The following is an 8,154-nucleotide window of genomic DNA, read 5'->3' as shown; positions in this document are numbered from 1 at the left end:
CAATTTGACCAGATACTACATATTATGGAACCCACAAACAGATGATAGGACAAAACCATGAATGGCCAATGACTAAAATTGTACAATGAATAATGATGTACCGATTATGTCATTGTCTATTAATGAAATGCTCATTTAATCATTCAGAACTCGTGCTTAACAAATTTTGTAAATAAGTGTCTTTTGTTTATAAGTAACATGATTTTCATTAATGATATTTTCTAAGCAAACTTATTTGCCATGTACAACTAACGTATTTTGTGTTTCCCTGCACGACGCCCAAACAAGCTTTCATCTCAATTCCTTAGCAACCCCAGGTGCATATCTCAATTCCCTAGTAACCCTAGGAAGGCCTTGGAAACCCCAGGCAGATATCTCATTTCCCTAGCAACCCCAAGAAGGCCCTAACAACTCTAGGTGCACATTTCAATTCCCTAGCAACCCTAGGCGCATATTTCAATTCTCTGACAATCCCAAGAAGGTCCTTGCAACCCCATACACACATCTCAATTCCCTGGCAACCCCAAGAAGGGCTTAGCAACCCTAGACACATCTCAATTCCCTGGCAACCCCAGGCACAAATCGCAATTCCCTAGCAACCTTAGGAAGGCCTTGGTAACCCTAGGTGCACATCTCAATTCCTTGGCAACTCCAGGTGCACATCTCAATTCCCTGGCAACCCCAGGAAGGCCCTAGCAACCCCAGGTGCACATCTCAATTCCTTGGCAACCCCAAGAAGGCTCTGGTAACCCAAGAGCACATCTCAATTCCCTGGCAACCCTAGGAAGGGCCTAGCAACCCCAGGAAGGCCCTGGAGACCCTAGGCACTCATCTTAGCTCCCTAGCAAACCTAAACACTAATCACAATCCTCTGGTAACCCCATACACTCAAAAACTCTAACAAAGCCACAGGTAACCAGTCTCAAGCGTAAGGGACTTGGCCTATCTTTGCCTATTTTAGTTGATTGTTAAACTACAAGGCTTCATGCCCGCATGCTATGACCCTTGATATCAACATAACTATATGCAGCATGACCCATGATATCATCATTACCAAACTATCAGCATGCTATGATAGAACAATCACAACAAATAACCAAATCACACTAGAATATCATTATGTTCCCTCAACCTTACACATTGAATAGGGGGCTTCCTATTGCGCTATTGTACCACAATCAATGGGAGCCCAAATCACACCAGGATATCATGTTCCAATCACCACGACCGCACCAAGGATCTCGTCAGAGCAAGCTAGCCAATTGGCAGTACAAGCGACCCATCGCCCATCAGAGCAAGGAACCGATTGTCACAGATAGACACCTCCAAGAGTCAACGTCAATGACAAATGCTAAGCAATTAAACTTAGAAGACACGATCTGAAAGCTACACAATCCTCTACTAGAGATCCAAGAACCGGTTATCAAAAGGCAACAAAGAAAGAGGACACCCCCTCATTTAGCCAAATTAAAGAAAGCAACAAACACGAATGTGAGTGTCGGAAAACAGCTCACTTGCCACTTAGGCTGGAAATGGAGTCGCCACCCATCAAGTAATTGAAGGGGAGGTGATGGGACCTCCGGGATTTACATCGGAGAGTGTTTTTGCTTTATTAGTGACTCCAAAGCCCGAGGCACCGGCTAACAGTCCGGGTAAAACTTGGATAAGAGAGGGAAGGGGTTAGGCACCCCTTTCCCGGGTCCAATAGGTGGGCCCCACATGGTATACCAACAAGCATAAAATGCAATTAATTAAATAAATGTAAAAAGAACATAAAGAAAAGCTAACACAAAAGATGGTGTACTCCAAATATTTATCCCTTTTTTATATCTTTTTTTTTATTTTATCAATTCTTTATTTTGGTTATTTCCTTATGCACTCCCATTAGCATATTTGATTACTAATTATTTATTGGCTTATTCTTCCCCCTTTTTTTTACTGATTTTCCTCAACCCGATAACACATCCTATCTACTTAACAACCTAACCGGGTAAACCTATTACTACCAACTTGCATTCATATATCTTTTTTTTTATTTGCTCCTCTTTTTTTAAAATAATCTTGTATCATTTATTTTGCAGATTTGGCTATTTCACAACTGTTTTGCTCCCTTTCATTCTGATCTGAAAAAAAAAATTTAATCCCTTCCTTTTTGCTTTTTCCTTACATCAGTCTTCATTTTTATGGAACCTACTCATTCGAGAACGAAAGCCTGTTCCCTAAAACTTTATACCAAGGATCAATGCTGAATGCTTCCTAGCATCCTGAATGCAGTTTCTAACAGTCCAGAATGGGTCCTGCTCTAAATTGTTTTTTTTTTTTTTTTTTAAGGAAACCAGGTTCAGCAATCAGGTCATTCACATACCGAGATAATAACATGTACTGAAACCGAACATCACAGATTAAAGATGTACACCCATTGCAACAATCAGCTTATGACATACAGGAATGATTCAGATAGCATAGGATGAAGAAGTCAACATACAAAATTTCCATGAACCTTGGAAGAGATGTCCAAGAGAATCTTGGGTTTAAATCAACACCAGTAACAGTAACGGAGCAAATCACCATTCAAAAAAAAAAAAAATCAAAATAAACTAACAAACGAAAACAAACTCTAGACTCCATTTGACATTCATCAAGTATGATGCAAACTTCTTTGATTCAATTCCAAGACTACTAAACCAACGGGGAAAATTTATTCCCAAAAACAAACTAAATTCCAACATTTGAAATAAAAATTGGAAACTGAAAAAGCACTACATCTAGCACATAGAAGGAACAAATGGAACATGAACGCTGGGTCGATATTAGGGGGTTCACCAGAGTTGGTATGGGGAATCACGACTCCTAATTCGGCACAGTACAGAATACAGCCAGATCCATTTACAGTTAATGAAAGAATATGATAAAAACCGCAGAGAAACACAAATAAGATATCAAGTAATCAAAACATGCTTGAACGTTATATTAGAGATTTTCTTTCTTCGATTAATACGAAAGAGCAAGACTAATATAAAAAAAAAATATATCAGCACTGACCAAAGAAGCAGAGAAACATTCAGCCAAATGATGATAAAAAAAAAGAAGAACATCACCACTCTTCTTACGTTCGTCATCAACCTTAGACATTACAGAGACAGATCAACCGAGTTTCACTACTGTCTCTCATGGTTGATGATCGAATATTGCATTTGAGAAGGGGAGGATATTAATTGAAAATATAACAAAGACACGGCAAAAATTACGGGAGGGATTAGAGCTCAACTGATTCGGTATTTTGGCCTGAACTCGGTTGGAGCCGCAAGTGATGGCACGGGCCACACGGCTAATTTTAGTATCGCACTGTGTTTGGAGAGGCAGCACTAACAACAAAGGCTGATGAGGAGTTCTGGAGCATGATTCACCTAAGAAGACGAATCGCCGGAATCCTATTAGTGACCAAATGGATTTCATTGCTGCAGGCTGCTTTCTATAAACAGAGAGAACGGAGACGCAAAACACAAGAAAAAAAAAGATGAAAGAATCCAGGAAGAAGGAAAGAAGCAAGGCGATGGAGGAAAGGATCAATGGGGAAGAGGGTTCGGAGAAGAGATCACTGCTACTCGTTCACCGTTGTTGTGACGAGTGAAGAAGGGGATGAACAATACTCTCCCCAGAGCTCTCCTCTCGATTCTCTTCTTACCCCTTCAAATGAAGCAGTCGCACCCCTTTTTAAAGAAAATACAAGGGTAGTTTCGTAAATTTAATAAATCTTGTGGGGGGTTGCAACTTTGTGCGCGCGGGTCAAAAACGGTTCAGTGGGTCAAAACAGAGGTTTGGTTTGATGAGATGGGTGGTTCCAGGTTAAAGAAAAAGAAGGACTGGGATTTGTCTAACTATAAAGAGGGGTTTTGTCTAACCATAAAGAGGGGATTTGTGTCGATGGGCTAGCGAGATTGGTGGAAACGGAATCTTCCGCAATGGATGGGTAAATGGGGGTATTTTTGTCTGAAATTTGACAGGGTGAAGTTTTTGGAGGTCCTGAGTTGTATGGTGGGATTGGATTGGGCCAAATTGGACCATATCAGGCAGATCTGGAAAAGGTTTGGTTCAACTAATCTAGGGTCTCGGAATGGAATGTAGGTACAACCAAGGGGCAAATAGGGTTTGTTTTGGATGAAAGTTCTCAGGGTAGAGTTTTAAGTTAGTTTGATGTGGTTGGTAAGGTTAGATTGAGTCAACTAGGTCTGGATTGGACATATTTTGAAAATGGTCAATCCGGAGCCTTGAAATGGAATCTTGCGATAATTAAGGGTAAACAGTGATATTTTGGGCTGAAATTTCATATGTGGGTATTTGATGGTGTGCGGGATTTGATAGTAAGGTCTGATTAGTCTTTGGGGGGTCAAGATTGTAGGAATTTGGCTCAATAAGATGTTTTGGAACGGAATCTTGGTTTGATGGAAGGGAAAATAGGGGAATCTAGGGATGAAACTTTTATGGGTAGGTGTTTTGATGTGTCTAGAGTTTAATAATGTGCTTTCATTGGTTTGGTTGTGTTAAGATGAAGGGGGATCTGGGTTCCGAGTGTTTAGGCTAAAATTTTATGGGTAGGTATTTTGGGAGGTCTTGAGTCTGGTGGTTGTGTCTAATCTAATGGTTGAGGTGTAGGTTGGAGTTGATTGGGGCCATTGGATAGGTATTAGACATGTTTAACGGTGGATCTAAGAGCTCTTGGGGTGAAATTCGAGTTTTTTTGGTTTTTGGGTGTTTCAGATGGATCAGAAGGGTCTGATCGGGGATTTGGGGCAAATTGGGGGTACAGGTGGCAAACTGAGCAAAAATCAGGTGCTAACAATGAAGTAACAAAACAACGATCAAAATCATCATATAAGGAAACAACATTTTTTTTTCCTTAAGCACAAGATGCATGTACAATTGCAAGTTACAAACATTGGCATCTTAAGATCAGCAAGAATACAAGTCGTCACAACAACGAAACAATACATCACACCCAATCAGCCAAGGCGGAACTAATTTTTCCCGCATCTTAGAAATGACATCAAGTTGTGCCCTCTATTCTTGCAATAATCTTTTCTATTTACGTGTAACCTCCTCAAGGATAGATGTTATCGTCTCTCCACTCTTCTAGGCGGCTACATCTATGAACGTCAACTACTTGCGAAGGTCGGGATGCACTCATAACCATCACACGAACAATAGCCAAGATATCATATCTATTGACTACGACATGATGGAATTCATTAACCCAACCATGGTATTCAAAGAGGCACTCATAACCACGGGAGGAACCTCGATTGAAGGAAGCCAACCCTTCTGAATAACAAAAGAAATAGTGTTGGTGATGCTATGCGAGATAATAAACTGCTCATGCCTCCTAGGACTCTGAATGTTCACTGGGTCAACCACAATGAACCTGACAGGAACCATTTCTTTTTTTCATAAAACTCAATCAACTCCCTCTCAACAACAACAAGCTTGTCTTGAGTAGAAAACTCTTTAACATAAGGAATGTTCCCATCACTCCCCTAAACATGAGGAGCCTCTTCCACACCCCCTAAAGTAGAGAAATCACGTGCATCCACACCACCTTCGACCACTTGTTCTACTGCCCCAATTGATTGGTGCTCTCGACCTAAACCAGCTCCTCGACTTGATAGATAGAGTCATCACCAAGATTAGAAGAGGGCTTTAGATGAGACCTCATGATTAGAGTGCCTCTACCCTCAACCCTCTCTGGCACAACGTCACCCACTCCGATCACTAGGAATGATGCACCAACGACAAGATCCTCACCAACCGCTTCTTCCTTCCCGAACTTTGGTTCAAAACTACTCAGCTCATCAATCAACCGCCTAATGATGTGCAGCACAACAACGACAAAAGGAGAACAAGGGAGACACACTTGCACTATGAACATGATGTGGAAGGGGCCTATCATAAAATGGAAGACTCTCTCATGGTACCTTGGCATTCACGAAAATGATGGGTGAACACATACTGGATAGAAAGGTTTAACCTAAAATGGCTATGAACATTGTCTAACAGAGACCAAAGGGAAAGCTCATAAGATGAGTGGATGAGATCCTTCATAAGGTGGTGGGGTTTTATAGCTGAAACAGTTGGCTCCATGCACCCCATGTGGTTTCCCACATTTCCAGAGACATAATTGTCTCCATCATTGAGATTGGAGGGAATCTTAGAGATGGTCAAAATGGAAATGGAACATAGATTAAAAGCCCTTTTTATGTGATGACATGAATCAATTAGGTTGTTGACTTATAAATCTGCTTTGCCTTTACCAAAAATGGCAAACGAAACCTTCACCAAGTTGTTGGATGATAACAAACTCAAGGGCCCTAATTATGCTTACTGGTTTCGAAGCCATATGCTAGTTCTGACATCCGAGAAATTCAACAAAATTGCTAAGAACCCTGCTCCAGATCGTTCGGGTGACAGGGCTTCTAAGGCCCGAAGAAGAGAGTATCAAGAATGGGAAGAGAAAAATTCTCTTGCCCGATAAGATCAAAGTGTCCAAAGATATATTGGATAGTTTAAATACTATGTATGAAGAGTAGAACTGTTCTACTCGACAAAAGGTCTTAAAATTGTTTATGACCGCACAAATGACCGAGAACCAACAGGTTCATGACCATTGTCTAAAGATGATGGGTTATATCAATGAACTGGAGGCTCTCGGGTCAAGGTTAGATCATGACACCAAAATTGATGTTGTCCTCAATTCCTTATCTCTGTCCTTCAATCAGTTTATCATGAACTACAACATGAATAAGCTAAACGTTAGCCTTCAGGAACTCAGCTATGTGTTGCACAGGGCTGAAGAACTGATTAAGAAGGATAAGGTGATAGCCATGCTTGTTGAAGGTGGCAAATCGGGCAAGAAAAAGCAAAAGGCTAAATGGAAGGCTTAGAAGAAGGGTAGAAAAACTAAAAAGCAGAAGAAAGATAAGGCATCAAATGCCTGTCACTTCTACAATCAGACCGACCACTGGAAGAGGAATTGTCCTCAATACCTGGAGATTAAGAAACAAGGTACATCCGATACTTTCATCATAGAGACCAATTTGTTGGTCACTTTTGCATCCTGGTGTATTGACTCTGGGGCTTCGAATCATGCGTGTAACTCACTGCAAGGTTCAAGATAAGGAGAAGACTAAGTGATGGAGAAGTGACACTTTACTTGGAGACTTCTACAACTGTTGCAGCTACGGCCATAGGCACTGTAGAATTAGTTTTCAAAGAGTGGATTATTGTACTAAGAGATTGTCTTTTCGTACCTAATTTAAGAAAAAATTTGATTTTTGTCTCAAAATTGTGCATGGATGGTTATTCTATTTTGTTTAGTAATGTGATTACTATTAAATGGAATAACAAATTCCTGGCATATGAGGAACTTGATAATGGTCTCTGTGTTCTCCGTCCCTCTTCGTGGGCCATTCCACAAAATTGCATAGTGAGGGTTTGGCATAATCCATCATGGTTCTCTGTTCAGCCATTTCTTAAGCTTCTTGAGCTTCTTGTTGGACTTGTCTAACTGCTCTTAGATGGACACGGAGAGTTCTTTCAATCTCCGGGTCATAGAGGATCTCCTCCAGCTCGACTCTGCTTGTCATAAACTGTGAAAGTCAAGGCAATAAAAAGGCTAATACAACAGAATATGATGACAAAATAGAATAACCATTATGAGGAACTTATTATTCCATTTAATAGTAACTTGCTATAAATCCAATTTGGTATTCCATTTAATAGTAATACCACCAGACTTGTTATTCTTAGTAATAGTAACAAATTCCTAGCATATGAGGAACTTGTTATTCCTAGCATATGAGGAACTTGCTATTAAATGGTATTACTATTAATTGTGCCAATTCCACCATTTAATAGTAACAAATTCCTAGCATATGAGGAACTTGTTATTCCTAGCATATGAGGGCTGATTACCACCAGACTTATCATCAGCCCGAACCAAAATCCAATTTGGAGGAGCTGATGACAAAATTTATAGCAAGTGCGGAAACCAGGTTTCAGAACCAGGAAGCCCCAATCAAGAACCTGGAAAACCAAGTAAGGAAATTGGCACAATTAATCTCTTCCAGACTGTCGGGAACTCTTCCAAGCAACACTGAAGTG

At 40.5% G+C, this 8,154-nt stretch overlaps 1 long non-coding RNA gene across 1 annotated transcript; it reads right to left on the bottom strand.

The window, feature by feature from the left end:
- Positions 1–1,077: 1,077 nt before the first annotated feature.
- On the bottom strand, positions 1,078–3,678 carry LOC148803734 (uncharacterized). Its single transcript, XR_016079689.1, has 2 exons — positions 3,269–3,678; positions 1,078–1,323 (listed from the first exon to the last, which is right to left on the bottom strand). It is a non-coding gene; the product is annotated as an uncharacterized LOC148803734 (long non-coding RNA).
- Positions 3,679–8,154: the final 4,476 nt, after the last annotated feature.

The sequence above is a fragment of the Nelumbo nucifera genome, chromosome 1 (assembly GCF_055504915.1).
Source record: "Nelumbo nucifera cultivar China Antique chromosome 1, China Antique-T2T, whole genome shotgun sequence".
In the NCBI taxonomy this organism is placed as follows: domain Eukaryota; kingdom Viridiplantae; phylum Streptophyta; class Magnoliopsida; order Proteales; family Nelumbonaceae; genus Nelumbo; species Nelumbo nucifera.
The sequence above is the reverse complement of the archived record's forward strand: the minus strand, read 5'-3'. Positions and strand labels throughout refer to the sequence as shown.